The 18,606-nt window shown below is 39.8% G+C and overlaps 2 non-coding genes across 2 annotated transcripts; one reads left to right on the forward strand and one right to left on the reverse strand.

Moving 5' to 3' along the window:
• The first annotated feature begins 11,642 nt into the window (after positions 1 to 11,642).
• Positions 11,643 to 11,725, forward strand: trnal-cag (transfer RNA leucine (anticodon CAG)). The gene has a single exon. It is a non-coding gene; the product is annotated as a tRNA-Leu (tRNA).
• A 2,373-nt stretch (positions 11,726 to 14,098) lies between these two features.
• Positions 14,099 to 14,171, reverse strand: trnaa-agc (transfer RNA alanine (anticodon AGC)). The gene has a single exon. It is a non-coding gene; the product is annotated as a tRNA-Ala (tRNA).
• Between the last annotated feature and the right edge of the window lie 4,435 nt (positions 14,172 to 18,606).

Raw genomic sequence — 18,606 nt, forward strand, 5'->3', positions numbered from 1 at the left:
AGGTGAAGTTAAACAGCTAACACATTTATTGCCACACAAGCAATGAAATATCACATACAGTGCTGCAAAAAAAACCTTAGAAATAAAGAAATAAAATAGCTCTTACAAATAGGAATTATGTTAAGTGCAAGAGATCTTCAATTCAATACCACTCCTTATATTTAAAGAGGTATAGATTCAGAAATTAAGTTCTAGTCCTTGAATGTGTGTATTAAAGGTATTTTCCTATGGCTGTTTTACCCAGGTAGAGTAAATAGTGTGAGTAGGTTCTTATCTGGTCCTGGGCAAAAACTCTGATATATCCGGAGTCTTCTGTAAACGGTAGGCCACACCGCTTCTACGACCATCAACAGTTTCACAGGGCTGGGCTCGCCATCACAATTCTCTACGTCTTTCTGTATCTGTGTACAATTCTGTGTCTTTCCTTGCCACAGTCGCCCTCGGCTTGCTCAACAGGGGTTTTTGTATCTGTTGGTCCTGGATTTTGTAAAGTTGCTTTGAGACAATGTATATTGTAAAAAGCGCTATATAAATAAAGTTGACTTGACTTGACTTCTGTGCGTCTAAGAAAAACCAATCTACACAGATTGCAGAACAATGAATGCTCCTATTATTTTATGTTCCCTAAAATGAGATCTCATTAAGTTCTTTTCTTCATTTCAGAACATCTTATAACATGTACAAAAACTAAGGATGCACCTTGACTACAATTGATTAATTAACATTCATACATCACAGCAACATTGACATTTAACATGAACATCCCTTCAGTATTGGTATTTTAGCACTGACCAATGAATTACTACTCTTTTCCAACTTTTTAGCTGTAACGTGCAATTATCCCTTTAACATGAATTTGAATTGAACCATCACTAAACTCCATTAATATGTACATTATGATAACCAAAATATGTTCAATCATAGCACAGTTGTGCTGTAAATAATTAAGATGTATCAATCTAACCAAACTGAATGACTTAACAGAATATGTGCACTGTGCCTTTGAGGCTCCACCACGCTATTAGTAATTCTACTTGCTAACTAGCCACTAGCAAGCGATTAGTATAGCTATACTTTTAAATCATTTCGACAAGCATTAAAGAACATTCTCATAACTCCAATTGGTTTTTTATTCCTTCCATTTCTAATGAAAAGCGTATGAACTCAAAAGAAAGGTGTACTCTCCTTTTACAGTGGCTAGCTAGGCTATCAGAACAAACTCACGGAAGTTTCAAACATTTATTACTTGACAGAAAACCGCCTCCCTCACGTTCATAGCTGGAACTCTGGTAAAAAAAAAAAAAAAAAACAGTTTATCAGCTCTAATATATGCTAAAAGTCAATATTTTAAACCATTATGTATTATTTTGTAGCGAATATTGCTCAGTTGGTCTGCAGCAACCTCTCAAGATCTCTCAAGCCAAAAAGGGAAAAACTAACGAAGGTAAAGTCTTTTTCTACCACTGCGCCCTGTTTTGGGGACGACAAGTAATTACACCTCTTAAATGACTTTTGAGGTTTTAGTAGCTCCATATTTCATATGGGTTACAATAGCATACGTTTCAATCAGGCTCTAAATCTTGTTATAATCTAAATTATTATTGGGCATTACAATATTGGTCTAAAACATTTTGGTATTCAAGGAATGTGATTGGAGTTGTGCCAAACCGCCACGTGGCATAAAACCGGTTAGAACTGGCTGAGTGGAAGCCTGGAACAAAAGGCATACCTTATATGGAGTAGTACTACACCTGGCCACTAGGGGGTGGTGGTAAACTATAAATAACAACTGTGCGCTCTACTCGAGGTCTGTTGTATTCTTCACTTAGACGGAGAGGCTTCAGAACGCAGCTGCTTGTGACCTGGAAGACGAACCAACCTTTTCTGAATAAAACTTTTAAAGAACGTCACCTTGCCTTCTGATGAATTCGGATCGATTCTAACAAAAGATCCACGACAATAAATGGTAGCAGAGGATGGTTTAAAATCGATTAATTAGTGTTCATTGGAGAAATCAGGAGGACTGCAGAGGTCGACGGGACCAGATTGGGTCCAGGATCGTGAGAATTCGAAATCTGCCAGACTCAAAAGGGTACCCGACTAAAAAGGTAAGGGCGATTTAAGTCCTCATTTAGATGCAATCAAATATTTAGTTCTGAGTCTGGTATGTTGAGAATTCTCTCGTAGATAATTAGAAATAATTACTGATAGGCGTGGTTCCTCTTTCACTAGCAAAGGTATGGTGGGCATGCCCTGACTCCAGGTGAGTCTAAAGGATCCAGTGTGGTTAGAGTCCATGCCCGTTTGGTTAGAGTCCAAACGCAAAGCCTGGTACCAGGTCAGTTGGTTCGAGTCCAACTGTGAAAGCCTGGATGGGTCCAGGTCGGTTGGTTAAAGTTCAACCGTTTGTGTGGCAAGTTTCTTCTGGTCAGTTTTGAGCAGTCGGTCCTGAAAACCAATATAGCAATTGCTTTGTGGAATAATCATTGGAATTGATTAAGTTTCCTATTGCATTGTTAGTAATTGGTTAGTAAAGTCAGTGAGGCTAGAACTGGTCAGGGAAACTATTTACCAGTGTCTTGGTTATGGGTATGTTGTTTTAGTTGTTGTATAGGATTTGTATAGTTTCCTGTTTCTGTGTGCTCTGTTCTATTTTCTCTATTTTTCTATTCTTCTAACTCTCTCTAAAAAAAAAGGTGGTGACCCAACCCCCGACACAAATACTAGATTGGCGTATGTGAAAATTGCTAAACAGGGTGTAAGCGATGCAAAAACTGAATTGAAGAAAGCTAAAGGGTTGAAAAAAATGTACTGTTAAAAGGGTTTTAATATCTGCTGAAAATGATTTAGCTCTGACACAGATTATAGTCCAACATATGAATCATATTTGTTTAAGCGTGAGTTCTGCCCCCGCTGAGAATCACACACACACACCCACTGAGGAGAAACAGGAAGTAACCAATTCAGCACAGATGGCTCCGCCCGACACAGCTGTGCTGGACTGCGCCCCTCCCCCATATGTAGCGTCAGCCATTCCTGAGCAGACGACTACCCCCCTCCCGTCTCTCACTCTCACACATACCTCAAATACCACAGGAACAGGTGAGACTGGCCATGAAGAGCCAAAATGTACTAGAACTGGTAGCCCTGTGTCTAGGGGGAAACTACAATGTTGGGACGAACTAGAACCCCTAGTGGACATGGGCTTTACTAATGAACAGAGTAATGAGCTTGGGGTAGGACAATTCCCTGTGGTAGTGACAGGAAATGGATTGATTACGTTCCATGGTCGCACAGAGACATGCAAGCTCTAGCAGAGGACTTACCTCCTCTGTCTAAAGGGGCATCTCCATGGATCAGTACCTTTGAAAAGTTAACGGCAGCGGACACATTAGCCCTAGGGGACATAAGGGCTATCATAAAAAGGACGAGTAATGACTCAACCCGGCAGGCTATAGAGGTAGCTCTGAGATTGGGAGCTGTACCAGATGATAGGTTGTTCAATCAACACAGGAATGCAGCATGGGGACAGTTAAGACAATTGTTGCCAGCTTCAGTGGACTATCAGGCGCTCAAGGGAATGGCTAGGAAGGAGAATGAGGATCCTAGGGAATTTTTGGAGCGTGCTGCTAGGACTTGGAGATCTTCTACTGGAACTAGACCTGATTGCAATCATGCTACACAGACCCTTTTTAGACAAGGAGTAATGGGATGCTTACCAAAGCCTGTACAAGAAAAGCTAGAGGATGTGGTAGGGTTAGATCAGATGGATGAGCAGATGTGGAGCACACAGGTTGTTCATTATTTGACAAAACATGACAGAAAAATTAAAGACTCCGAAAATGTTGATAAAAATGTACTCATGAAACTGAATAAGCTTAAAGAAGCAGATGGTGTCAAGTGAAACTCCTGAAAGTTGCAGCACTCAAGACATTTCTAGGACGGAGGGTTTCCAGCAAGGGTCACTCCCTGACTGCTGACACCAGAGTTTGCATCCTGAATCACCCGAAGCCAACTACCGTGAGTCTTTTTCTGTCTTTTCTTGGCTTGACAGGTTATTCCAGGAATTACATTCCTAATTACTCAGGCTTGGTTGCACCTTTGAGGGCTGAAATTACCAGGTTAGGTCAAAGAAACCTAACAGCCAAAGTAGAGTGGAATTTATTGAATTAAAACAGCAGCTGACCTTAGCCAGTGACCTACAACAACCGAAATACTCTGACCCTTTCTATTTGGATGTTTCTGAAAAGAATGGCATTGTAAATGCAGTTCTTTTTCAGAAAAGGGGGAGTGGTGTCAGAGCTGTACTCTTGTACCATAGCTCAAGATTGGACCATGTGGTAACAGGTCAACCAGGTTGTGTCAGATACCTAGCAGCATTGTCTACAGCAATTACCAAAACAGCACATTTGGTCATGTGTCATCCTCTTATTGTCAATACAAGTCATGGTGTGACTGCATTTTTGATTTCCACAGCCTTTACCCTGTCAAGAGCGAGAAAAGACAGAATCAATAGTATTCTCACTCAACCTCATATCTCATACACTACAGGGAAAATGGTGAACATGACTGAAGGTCTGAATTCCGACCCTGATGCAGAACCACATTGCTGTGAGCAAATTACACAAAAACTGTTGAAGTGTAGGGAAGATTTGGAAGACACTCCTTTAGAGGACCCTGACTTGACTCTATTCTGTGACGGATGCTGTTACAAAGGGGACAAGGGACTTGTAGCCTCATATGCAGTAGTCAAGCAGACTAATGAGGGTTTCATCCCTGTGGACTCAGGAATCATTAAACAACCAGCGTCTGCCCAATTGGCTGAGTTAGTAGCAATCACCAAAGCATTGGAGAAAGCTGCTGATCAAACAGTTAACATCTACACAGACTCAGCTTATGCCCATTCTGCGTTGCATCTAGATGGGCCGCAGTGGATAAGGAGAGGACTAGTGACTGCACAAGGGACACCCATCAAGCATGCAACACAGATTTTTCAGCTGTTGAAAGCAGTAAATAAACCAAAGAGAGTGGCTGTGATTAAGTGTAAGGGTCATTCAAAAGAGCCTGGACTAGTGACACTAGGTAATGATGCAGCAGATCAGGCAGCAAATAAAGCGGCAGGATACATTAGCCAAATAGTGGTGTTGGCGTCAGAAAACTTGCCTGAGCTAAAAGAAGAGCAGGTAAGGGAAATGCAGGAAAAGGCAGGAGCTAGTGTAGTGGAAGGACTGTGGAAAAGTAAGGAAGGATTGATTGTGGCACCATCACATTTGCTCACACTGTTGATGAAAGAAGCACATGGTCCAACACATGTAGGTACGTCCAACATGCTTGACAGTCTGATGCAAAATTGGTGGCATCCACACATTAGGGATATGGTGAAGAGGTTCGTGGTTGACTGTGAGGTGTGTCAGAGCTACAATCCAAAACCAGGGTATAGAGTGACTGCAGGACGGTTTCCTGTCCCTGAAGGACCCTTTAAAGAAATTTGCATCGATTTCACTGATATGGGGGTGGAACACCGAGTGAACGGCTATCGTTACATCCTAGTCATGGTAGATAGATTCACTAGGTGGGTTGAAGCAATCCCAGCCAAAAAGGAAGACTCTAAAACGGTGGTGAAATGGTTAAAAACAGAACTAATACCCAGATATGGAGTTCCCACTGTGATTCGTTCAGATAATGGGGTTCAGTTTAATAATGCCAAATTGCAGGAGGTGGAAAAAGCTTTGGGGATAACACACAGATTTGGAGCTGTGTACCATCCCCAGTCCCAAGGGCTGGTGGAAAGGGCCAATAACACCATCAAGACTAAACTGGCCAAAACTTGTCAAGGCTCCAAATTAAATTGGGTTGAGGCTTTGCCCCTGGTGTTGATGTCCATGAGAGCATCGCCCAGGAGTGACACTCACTTCTCCCCACACCAATTGTTAACTGGCAGACCCATGTCAGGGCCACCTAGAGACAGGGTGGTGAACAAGGCACTGGATTTGTGGGATGAAGAATTGGACAGCTACATGAAAGCCTTAACCAAGCTTATTTCCAGCATTAATCAACAGGTTAGGCCCAAGGACAAGAAGAAGGAGCCAGAACCAGAACCAAAGGTAAAGGTTGGACAGTGGGTAAGAACCAAGGTTCACAAAAGGAAGTGGGACAGCCCAAGGTGGACCGGTCCGTGGCAAGTGACAGAGGTCACCTCACATGCTGTGAAAGTCAAGGGTAAGAAAGGAAATCTGTGGCACCACATCACACATTGTACCCCTGCAGATCCACCAAGCAGAACCAGTGAAGAGACCAGAGAAGACCTGAGCAAGAATCTGCCCCTTTTCTGGCATGAGACAGAATTACCAGAGAAACTTGGAGTGAAGGACTTGACAACAGCTCCTGTGGGTAAATGCACAATACACAGTGAAAAGGGAGTGACAGTGTTTAATTTGGTGACTAAAACTCACTCAAAGGACAAACCAACATTGCAGAACTTCATCTTAGCTGTGCAACACCTGGCCGACTTACTTAAAACCCTAGAAGTACCTGAATTAGGCATTCCTAAATTGGGTGGTGGCCTGGACAGACTTGATTGGCGTACAGTCCGACCAATTTTGCAGGCTTTACTACAGGACACAGGCACTAAGGTTACTATTTTCTATAGGGAATAGAGAACTAACTGCCTGACTAACACAATGCCTTTTTATCCACTAACAGATCCGTTTAATCAGGCTTTGAAACGATCAGGATGTGGATGGATTACCATGACCATTTTAGCAATATTGACCATATTATTGGTGGGTTTCATATTCCCACTCAGTACAAAGGGGGATCAAGCACTAAAACTAAAACAAGATAACGATAATCTAGCTAGAGTCAGGAGAGCCCGACAGGTACCACCCATAAGGCAAGATGGGAACAACAAGGTAGCAACCATTCCATATGGGAATTCCAGCACTGCAAATATACCGATGAAAGATGATGGGGAAAAGGTAGTAGTGGTGGCAAGAGCAGAGTTGACTTGGAGGGACCAGCTGGCTATTGAAACAGGTTATGAAGAGACCAATACTTGGCTGGAGTGGATAAGGTACACAATAGGGGAACTGGGAGTGAAAAACTGTTTTGTATGTGCGGCAGCAAAACCCACATTAGCTACTCGCCCTGTTAAATCGGAAAACCTGACGTGTCTGACTTCTCTATTCACCGATGAGCCCAGGAATGACACAAATTGTAGAGAACAGGGTAAACTATTCCCAATCACGGAGCAACCAACTCCCACTAGCATAAAGGCATACAAAGGTGAGTATATTTGCTTTAAATCAGACAAAACCGGTGAAATAATTCATAGGGGCAATTTCCCTGGGGGTTGGTGCAATGAAACAATTCCCCTAGGGGATGATGGCATATATAATGATTACAAACTGTTCAATCAAACTTCTGCAAGAGCTGACCTTTTGTGGTTATGTGGGGACATGAAGGTCAGAAAAAGGCTGTCTGGCGTCTGGAGAGGGGAGTGCGCTTTGGTGTATTTGATTATGCCTTTCAAAATCTATCATCAAGAAGGCGTGGAGGACCCTGCAGATGTGATGAGACATCACCGCCAGACCAGAGAGGAGGATCTTTTGACAAAACTGTCTGGATAGATGGAATTGGAGTGCCGAGAGGAGTTCCTGATGAGTTCAAGGCTAGAGACCAGATTGCTGCAGGCTTTGAGAGTGTATTCTTCTGGTGGTCCACAATAAACAAAAATGTAGATTGGATTAACTATTTGTATTATAACCAGCAGAGATTTGTGAATTTCACTGTCCAGGCAGTGGAAGGACTTAGAGATCAATTGGACAAAACCTCACTAATGACTGTCCAAAATAGAATGGCACTATATATGTTGCTGGCAGATAAAGGAGGTGTCTGTCACATGATTGGAACCACCTGCTGCACCTTCATACCCAACAATACTGCCCCAGATGGAACTGTTTCCAGAGCCTTGGAGGGGCTGAAGGCTCTCTCAAAGGAATGGAAAGAGAACTCTGGTATCGAAAATTGGTTCACTAAGTGGATGGAGAATTTCTTTGGCTCATGGAAAGGAGTAATAACTCAATTGGCTATGGCAGTTTGTGTGGGATTGGCTATCCTAGTGGTGTGTGGATGTTGTTGTGTGCCATGCATAAAGACCCTGATTGTGAGATTCATCAACACCGTGATTCAAAAGGGGGCAGCAGCAGGCGAAGTCCAGGAAACTGTACTCTACATACAAACCGATGGGCCAAAAGAAAACTTAAAGAATGAGGAAGATCAGGAGTACTGGATTTAACTTCAATGTTGAGTGTTTGTCTGTCTCGTTTGTAAATATTCTTCTGTCTAGATTGCTGATCGATGGATGACACCAAAGGGGGACCCCAAGAAGCAAGAATAGAAGAAAATGTCGTAAATTAATGTTTTGTGTGTATTTAGCTACAATACAACATATATAGGGTAAAGGACATATTGATAGTTTAAGTAAATAGTAATGTTAAGTTGCAAAATACATAGGCACATATTTGATTAATGTAATCCTTGCATGATTGGTGATGGTTCAAGTTGTCCAAAAGGAGATCACTGAGATCAAAAGGGGGACCATGGATTTCCTGTCAACAAAAAGATATCATCATCAACACATAAGGGAATTTAGCTTACTTTGAAGATGTAACACATATAGGGAAGTCTCTAAAGGACTATACATTTTGAATTTCTTTCCTATCCGGTTGCTGAAAGGTCCAAGTAAGCTTTGATTGTGTAACTATAGCCTTCTGAAGCTCTTTGTTGAAGTGAATGCAATGTTTTGCATTCAAAGGGGGAATTGTTATAATCTAAATTATTATTGGGCATTACAATATTGGTCTAAAACATTTTGGTATTCAAGGAATGTGATTGGAGTTGTGCCAAACCGCCACGTGGCATAAAACCGGTTAGAACTGGCTGAGTGGAAGCCTGGAACAAAAGGCATACCTTATATGGAGTAGTACTACACCTGGCCACTAGGGGGTGGGGGTAAACTATAAATAACAACTGCGCGCTCTACTCGAGGTCTGTTGTATTCTTCACTTAGACGGAGAGGCTTCAGAACGCAGCTGCTTGTGACCTGGAAGACGAACCAACCTTTTCTGAATAAAACTTTTAAAGAACGTCACCTTGCCTTCTGATAAATTCGGATCGATTCTAACAAAAGATCCACGACAATCTCTTGAATCATATGCTAATTTCATGTTATAGTTCGCCTACAGATTTATACTTCTATCATTACCACTTAGTTATGCCACTTACTTATTAACTGTCATTATATGTGTTATGTTTTGTTAGTTTAAGAAACATTACAACGATTCAAAACTTAGCGCTGTGGTTTTAATTACCTCGGTGAGAAAAATAATCTGCTTTATTTATTTACCCCAACAGAAAGGGACTGATATGTTATGAATTAGGTTTTTTGAAACAATTTAGCCTAACCAAACAACTAAATGTTGGTGGTGCCTCGTGAAGCTATTAATTATAAAAAAATAATTAAATGCAAATCTCTCTTTTACGCTACAATAAAGACCACTTCCCATACCCATAAAGAGACCGAAAAGCCATAAGGTAACCAAGTCAGCCAGTAGTCGAACCTAGACTGACCTGATTTTTGATTCTGCATTTCAGTGAGCAATGACGCAACGAGTTCATATTTCGTGTTGCCTTCAAGTGTTTCAGCTCATGTACTCTTTTCTATATTATGTGTTGCTCTTAAACCATCACAGACTCAGTTTATTTAAAACGTTCATCTCAGCCTTTAGGACGAACTGAAAAAAACAGTCTTTGTAACACTGACAGACTTAAGTGTTGATGCATTTTAAAAGGGAATGTTGTGAATATCAGCGGTTCATCTTTTACCAAGCAGTTCACTTAATAAAGAATCAAAAGGTCACGTAACGATACAAAAAAGTGGTGTTAAAAATCCAAGACATTACAAATTTCGAAAATTAAAAGTTATTGCATGTTTGTCAATTTAAAAGTCAAACAAAACGATTACTTACAGAGCCTAAATGTCTTTGTAACACTTACTGACTGACCTGATTTTTGATGCTGCGTTTCAGTAAGCAATGACGCAACGAGTTTCATATTACGTGATGCCCTTAAATGATCATAATGTTTCTGCCTTGGAGAATGCGGGCATCGATTCCGCTACCTCTCGCATGCTAAGCGAGCGCCCTACCATTTAAGAAGAAACCACCTTTACCCTTTGTAATGTACTAACAGAGCAGAGCGTTGATGCTGCATTATGTAGACAAAATAGTGCAGGATATACCAACTGTTTAGTGCAGTGCAATAACAAAGCAGCTCTGTGAAGCAAGGACTGAAATAATAATGCATGTAATTCAACATAAAATATGTGGGTATTAATATCTAAAACTCTTAGATATTGCATTATTAGCATTATTAGGCTGCACATGAATATAGATTTAAACGGTCCTCTATTTACTACAGTCTGTTTGCAACAGCTGGGCGTACAACTACTTGGGGTGGAGAACATGATACACATATAGCGAGCTATTATTTCAAGCTGATCAAGTACATATTTCACTTGAAAATATCTCACAAAGTACAAATTCTTCAACTTTCTAAATAAACCATGTAGTACAGAACATTACCGCTTACACAACGCATTAATAAATGACTTGCCCAAACAGGGACTTGAACCCTGGACCCTGATGCTCTACCGACTGAGCTATCCGGACTCTGCAACCTGCTTTAATCCTCACAAGGACGTGACATAAATTACAAACTTTAACATACGTTGTCCTGTAAAACTTCAATTAATATAAAAAGGTTTTATTGCCAAAAGTATTTACTCATCTGCCTTCACATGCATATGAACTTGAGTGAAATCCCATTCTTAATCCAAAGGGTTTAATATGATGTCGGCCCACCCTTTGCAGCTATAACAGCTTCAACTCTTCTGAAAAGGCGTTCCACTTCTTAGTGCTACATACATCAGTTGTATTCCACACAGATCAGCACGCAATGAAACTTTCCAACGCAATATTAACTGGATTCATATTATGCCATCTAGTGGACGATTGAATAGCCTACAACAAGCAAAAACAGGGTTTGAGTTCTTAAGAAATAATCCAGTCAGTTTAAAACCCAACAAGAAGGCTGTACCTAATACACTCATACCAGAGAAAACACATCCTAACATGCTAGTGCCGTTACCATTACAAGAATGGTCCACCCAAAAAACTTAATTTGGTCAGTTGGAGTGCTCATATGGGGATCCCTTTCGATTGATATATGATTTACAGCCTAGTGACAAAGTGTACAGTGCAGCAAATGGGTTACAGTCAGTACATTTACCATACATAATAATGTGAAAAGATTCAGGAGTTCGTACAAATATTAGTTCGTGTGGGGCGGGAGTGGTGTCAACAGTGTCCAAGTTAGACAGAATGGTTTAGCAGTCTAAGGCACTGTGTTCAGTATGCAGTATTCGCTGGAGGGGTGGGTTCAAATCCCACTTCTGATAGCTCATGCTTTATACAAATTTATGTCTTTAACCCTCTACCATACATAATAATGTGAAAAGATTAAGCAGTTTGCACAAATCTTAGTCGGTGTGGGCGAAAGTGGTATCAATGAAATCCCAGCTAGTCAGGATGGCCGAGTGGTCTAAGGCGCTGCGTTCAGGTCGCAGTCTCCCCTGGAGGCGTGAGTTCGAATCCCACTTCTGACAGCTCTTGCTTTATACAAATTTACTTCTTTAACCCTCTACCACACATAATAATGTGAAAAGATACAAAAGTTCGTACAAATCTTAGTCCTAGTTAGTCTTAGTCTTAGTTTTTTATTATTTCAAATGCCATTCATAATTTATAATCACTGATTTGTGAGATATCAGCAGTAGTAGGTCATGTTTAACTGGTTTAATATTGTTTAAGCGCTGATTATCGGCTGTTTTTCGTGAGTATGTTGGGAGTTTTTCCATGCATTTTGACAGACTTTGAAATGAGCAATCTGGCAACCCTGGCTGAAGCGTTTATTCACATGTTAGAGAGATGTATGTTTGTATGCTATCTTTTACAAACTGCTGTCTATTTACATTGACATTTTCTCTTCTGTCTAAACATTTTTGAAATTGGGTTTGTAAAAGTAAGCGATACTGTGGATAATATATTTAATGAGCTGAACTAACTGAGAGAAGCGCTAACGGTGGTGAAAGAGTCTTAAAGGATTTGGAACATAGTCGTATCATCATAGCAGTACAACACAGTTTTGTCCGTAGCATCCGAAAATATCCAGAAGCTAATATAAAAAAAACGTTTATTTTAATAAACTTACCTTGTTGAAAAAAGTATGACCACAATTTCTAAACAAACACAGTATCCGCTGCTGCAGTCTCTACACAAACTTTGCTGCACTGAAATCGCAAGGACACATTTTACGGATATTACGGTAATGCACTGAAAACACGTCCTACAGTCATGCAAGCACATACAACAGTGTGTGAGTTTACACTAATCAACCATAACATTAAAACCACCTCCTTGTTTCTACACTCACTGTCTATTTCATCAGCTCCACTTACCATATTGGAGCACTTTGTAGTTCTACAATTATTGACATGAGCACCACAGAGCAGGTATTATTTAGGTGGTGGATGATTCTCAGCACTGCAGTGACATGGTAGATATAAAGATATAGACATACTTTATTTGTCATATATACATAGTACAATGAAATTCTTTCTTCGCATATCCCAGCTTGTTTGGAAGCTGGGGTCAGAGTACAGGGTCAACCATCGTACAGCACCCCTGGAGCAGACAGGGGCCTTGCTCAAGGACCCAACAGTGGCTGCATAGCAGAGCCTGGATTTGAACCGCCAATTCTGGGTAATAGCCCAAAGCTCTACCCACTAGGCTACCACTGTGGTGGTCATCTTCTAGACCTTCATCAGTGGTCATAGGACGCTTCCCACAGGGTGCTGTTTGCTGGATGTTTTTGGTTGGTGGACTATTCTCAGTCCAGCAGTAACAGTGTTTAAAAACTCCAGAAGCGCTGCTGTGTGTGTCTTATTGCAGGGAAGACACACACACCCATAGGGCAATTCAGTGTCTCCAATTAACCCCAGGAAACCCACACAGACACTGGAAGAACATGCAAACTCCACACAGAAAGGACGCAGAGCGGCCCGCCTGGGGATTGAACCCAGGACCTTCTTGCTGTGAGGTGACAGTGCTACCCACCAAGCCACCCCTTAAATCTGACTCTCTTGCATACATTTGTAATAAAATCTTGTCTTACTTAGCCTTCTGCTTCCTTGTATAGAAATAGGCTAAAAACAGGGGGTAGAAAGTCCTGCTGTCCACTGCAAAGGACATTGAATGAAATTGCTGTACATTTTTAAATATTTTGAAACAATTTGATTATTAGGAAAAGATTACAAGAAAGATCATGAGCTGCCACACACCCACAAATGTGACATTACTAAAAAGCCCAGGGTGTACTCTATAAAGTACAGTAGTACTCAAATGGATTGCATCAATGGTGCTTGTGTTAGAGATCTCGGACACATGTTCCCACAGGGGACAAAAATTAATTGCTCTGTCTCAGAAGGATATGTTAATTAAAGCTCATAATGTCACTCATTACAGTTTAATTTAGAAATACAAGATCTGATAACTGACCTTACAAATTTTGAAGCAGATCTGTGATGGAAATGTTGTGTTTCAATAAACAATAAAAGTTATCAGGAGCAATTCCTTAGAAGGACACCAAAGGGGTTACCAAAAGTACAGTTGTTATACATCAGGTGTGCCCATTACGTCGATCGCGATCTACCAGTTGTTCGCACAGTGCATACTGGTAGATCGCACCTCATTCTAACAGGTCAGCGTGATTTACATGAAATGTGGCCACTGTTTTTCTAATTTGCGGTTTGCCTCCACCTCCACCTAATTTATTACAGGTTAGAACATAACATTAAAAAAACCTCTTTGTTTCTAAACTCACTGTCCATTTTATCAGCTCCACTTACCATATAGAAGCACTTTGTAGTTCTACAATTACTGACTGTAGTCCATCTGTTTCTCTACATAAATTTAAAATCTGGAGAATGCGGGCATCGATCCCGCTACCTCTCGCATGCTAAGCGAGCGCTCTACCATTTGAGCTAATTCCCCTGATGAAGGACCTTGTAATGTACTAACAGAGCATTGCTGCGTCATTATGAAAGGGCCAAAATAGTGCAGGATATGCCAACTGTTTAGTGTAGTGCAATAACAAAGCGGCTCCGTGAAGCAAGAACTAAAATTAAGATGCATGTAATTCAACATAAAATATGTGGGTATTAATATCTAAAACTCAGTGCATTATTAGGCTGCACATAAATATAGATTTAAACTGTCCTCTATTTACTACAGTCTGTTTGAAACAGCTGGACGTACAACTAGATGGTGTGGAGAACATGTTACACATACAGTGTGCTATTATTTCAAGCTGATCAAGTACATGCTATTTCACTTACAAACATCTCACAAAGTACAAATTCTTCATCATTCTAAATAAACCATGTAGTACGGGACATTACCGCTTACCTAATGCAGTAAGAAGCAACTCGCCCAAACAGGGACTTGAACCCTGGACCCTCAGATTAAAAGTCTGATGCTCTACCGACTGAGCTATCCAGGATCTGGAACCTGTTTTAATCCTCACAAGAATGTGACTTATATTACAAACTTTAACATACGTTGTCCTGTAGAACTTCAAATAAAATAAAATGTTTTTATTTCTGTTTCGGCTCTCTTGAAGGCGATTATATAAAGTTTTAGGTGAAGTATGTTGCTGCTTACACACACAAAGAAAAACATATCAGGAGGAGAATTTTATGTTATGTGTATTTATATGTGGCAAAATAAAAAAAATCCATAAAAATCAAATTGAGATAGCAGGGTAATTCCTACTATTCGGTGCCATTTCAGGTTGGTAACTTTCTATAAAAAAGTGCAAAACCTTTCATGGTTTTATCATTTTATCTGAAGGAGGGCTTGTTAAAGTATAAGAAATATATGTTGGTCCAGCTCAGGATATTATACTTTAATAATTTTGACCAAATTTTTTGCATGTGACGTAGGACAAATGTGCCCCCTGTTACAGGACATTCTCTTCTCTATTAATAAGTGTTTTAAATGCAGTTATTTTAATATTTATATTTTCTAAAAGCTTAAATGTCCCTCAATTTATCCTGCAATTTTTTTTAAAGAACGTTTTTATAAACAAGCTTTATATAAAAAAAGATACGTTGTTTTTAAAGGCACAATGTAATTTGAATACATTTCTTTTAGCATAAAAAGGAATTTCAATGGAATTTGGCTCCATTTTTAAATTATTTCATTTTACAGATTCATTCCCTCCAGGTAACCACAAAGATATGCATAATAATTGTTGATTTTATTTAATTAATATAAAAAAAACACACAGGTAACAGGGTGGACAGACGAGAAACAGGGTGGACAGGACGTAACGGGGTGGACATCATACAGTTACCAACAGTAAATTTCATTAAAAAGAAGCAACTTGTGTCCCCCACCCTCATCCCCCACCTTCAACCATCAAATGTACTGAACACCTAAAGTAATTATCAGGAAAATTTTTCAGTCTAGTGCTCTCATATACAGTGGGGAAAATAAGTATTTAATCCCCTGCTGATTTTGTAAGTTTACCCCCTTACAAAGACTTGAACAGTCTGTAATTTTTATCGTAGGTACACTTCAACTGTGAGAGACAGAATCTAAAAAATAATCCAGAAAAAAAACATTAAATAAAGGTTATAAATTAATTTGTATTTAATTAAGGGAAATAAGTATTTGATCCCCTACCAACCAGCAAGAATTCTGACCCCCACAGACCGGTTATGTGCCCATGAGGCACACAAATTATTCCTGTCCCTGTATAAAAGACACCTGTCACAGAATCAGTTTCTTCCATTCAAATCTCTCGACCACCATGGGCAAGACCAAAGAGCTATCAAAGGATGTCAGGGACAAGATTGTAGACCTGCACAAGGCTGAAATGGGCTACAAGACCATCAGCAAGAAGCTTGGTGAGAAAGAGACCACTGTTGGCGCGATAATTTGAAAATGGAAGAAATACAAGATCACAATCAATCGCCCTCACTCTGGAGCTCCATGCAAGATCTCACCTGGTGGGGTAAGAATGATTCTGATAAAGGTGAGGTCAGCCCAGAATTACACAGGAGGAGCTTGTCAATGATCTCAAGGGAGCTGGAAGCACAGTCACCAAGAAAACCATTAGTAACACACTTCGCCGTAATGGATTGAGATCCTGCAGTGCCCGCAAAGTCCCTTTGCTGAAGAAGGCTCATGTACAGGTTCATCTGAAGTTTGCCAATGAACACCTGAATGATTCAGAGAAAGCTTGGGAGAATGTGATATGGTCAGATGAGACCAAAATTGAGCTCTTTGGCATCAACTCCACTCGCCGTGTTTGGAGGCAGAGAATGCCCAGTGGGGATGGTGTTCTTGGGGTCATATCCAGCATTTCTCTGCTCCCAGCTCCCTTGAAATCATTGACAAGCTCCTCCCGTGTAATTCTGGGCTGACCTCACCTTTCTCAAAATCATTCTTATCCCACGAGGTGAGATCTTGCATGGAGCTCCAGAGCAAGGGCAATTAACTATGATCTTGTATTTCTTCCATTTTCGAATTATCGCACCAACAGTGGTCTCTTTCTCACCAAGCTTCTTGCTGATGGTATTGTAGCCCATTTCAGTCTTGTGCAGGTCTACAATCTTGTCTAAATGAAAAATTTAGAATTTGTTTGATTTTTATTACTTATATTTGTAAATGAATTTGAGAAAACATGATTGGGGACATGGCAGTTAAGCCTACTTGCACTAAAATCAGAGTGTTTTTTTTTTTATTAAATAATCCTGGGAACACTTCATTGTTTTCTATGGTGGAGGGGGGTTAATCATGTAAGACAAGCTTATAGAAATAAGTATTAGCCTATTTTTACACAAAATATACCATATTACATCATGGGGACTCAAATGGCACCGAATGCTAGGAATGACCCAGCAAAGAACCTTGAATTATACTAAAGGGTTCTTCAAGTAGAAACAGTTCTAGCAAGAACACAAAAAACCCTAAAGAAACACTTCTTAAGACTTCTTAGTCTTAGTTTTTTATTATTTCAAATGCCATTCATTATTTCAAATGCCATTCATAATTTATAATCACTGATTTGTGAGATATCAGCAGTAGTAGATCATGTTTAACTGGTTTAATATTGTTTAAGCGCTGATTATCGGCTGTTTTTCCTGAGTATGTTGGGCGGTTTTCCATGCATTTTGACGGACTTTTAAATGTGCAATCTGGCAACCCTGGTTGAAGCGTTCATTCATATTTTGGAGCGATGTATGTTTGTATGCTAGAATCAGAGCGGTAGAGAGAACAGAGTGGCGACACTCCCATAGGGAACCGTTGGAAAGGGGGCGGGACATTTTTTCTGCGCAGCTTCCGGGTTGTGGAGCTCTGTATAGTTCCAAACATCCCATAGAGCCCCATTCATTTCCACTACTTATCAAACATTTTTAGCTGTTTGTTGCTTTGTTTTAAACAAAATAATGAATTTGATGTCATTAATATACTTAATACTGTTATTGTTTAGCATTTGCTCAGCACTAAATGTTACATGTTTATCTTAATTAATAGGTATAACTGAATTTAGCTTAGTCAGCTAAGCTAAATTATTGACACGAGTCTTTTCACCTAAAATTGATTAATTAAAAGTTGATTAATCAAGAGTCTTGTTACAGAAATGATAATAAAACATCAGAGCCATAATAAATCATGCTACTTTTACTTTCATACTTAAGTACATTTGAAGGTAAATTTAGTTTAGTACTTTAGTGGAGGTATTTTTACTTTTACTACTACTTTTACTGGAGTAATATGTTACCTTGGATATCTCTACTTCAACTCAACTACATGGTTTGTGTACCTTGTCCACCACATACATTAGACAAAATGAACTAGTGCATATTAATTATGAATTAATTCATGTATTACATGTAGGAATAAATTATTACTTACTCATGAAATAGATGAATGAATGCTATGTCATGTACATGCACTATAATGTTACAGGTACGGTAGTGTATTTATGAACCTGTTCATTCAGTGCAGGTAAACCTTATGAATCCAGCCACATGGCTTAGTGTTTAACCAAAATGATTATTATTATGAATCCTCAGGAAAGTGAAGGGAGATTAGTTTATGTAAAAAACAAAACATCAAAAACTGTTTAAACTACTTAATGATATCGCATTATGTAATGTATGCTAATATAATGTACTGTGTTAACAAGAACGACCTATTAAGTCATTATAAACATCAATTCTCCACTTTATATACCAAATTGACATTAAAGCAGATGCAGTAAATGTAAAGGCAGTTGAAAATACCCAGAAATTGTACAAATGTTTATTATTTACTGTTTAATATTTCACTCACTGCTGCCTGTCCCATATGAGAACATGACAGCGCCGGGTTTGTTTGGAACTATTGGAGGGTTACATGAACCACGTGACCGCGT

This window comes from Trichomycterus rosablanca, chromosome 10, assembly GCF_030014385.1.
Source record: "Trichomycterus rosablanca isolate fTriRos1 chromosome 10, fTriRos1.hap1, whole genome shotgun sequence".
Lineage (NCBI taxonomy): Eukaryota > Metazoa > Chordata > Actinopteri > Siluriformes > Trichomycteridae > Trichomycterus > Trichomycterus rosablanca.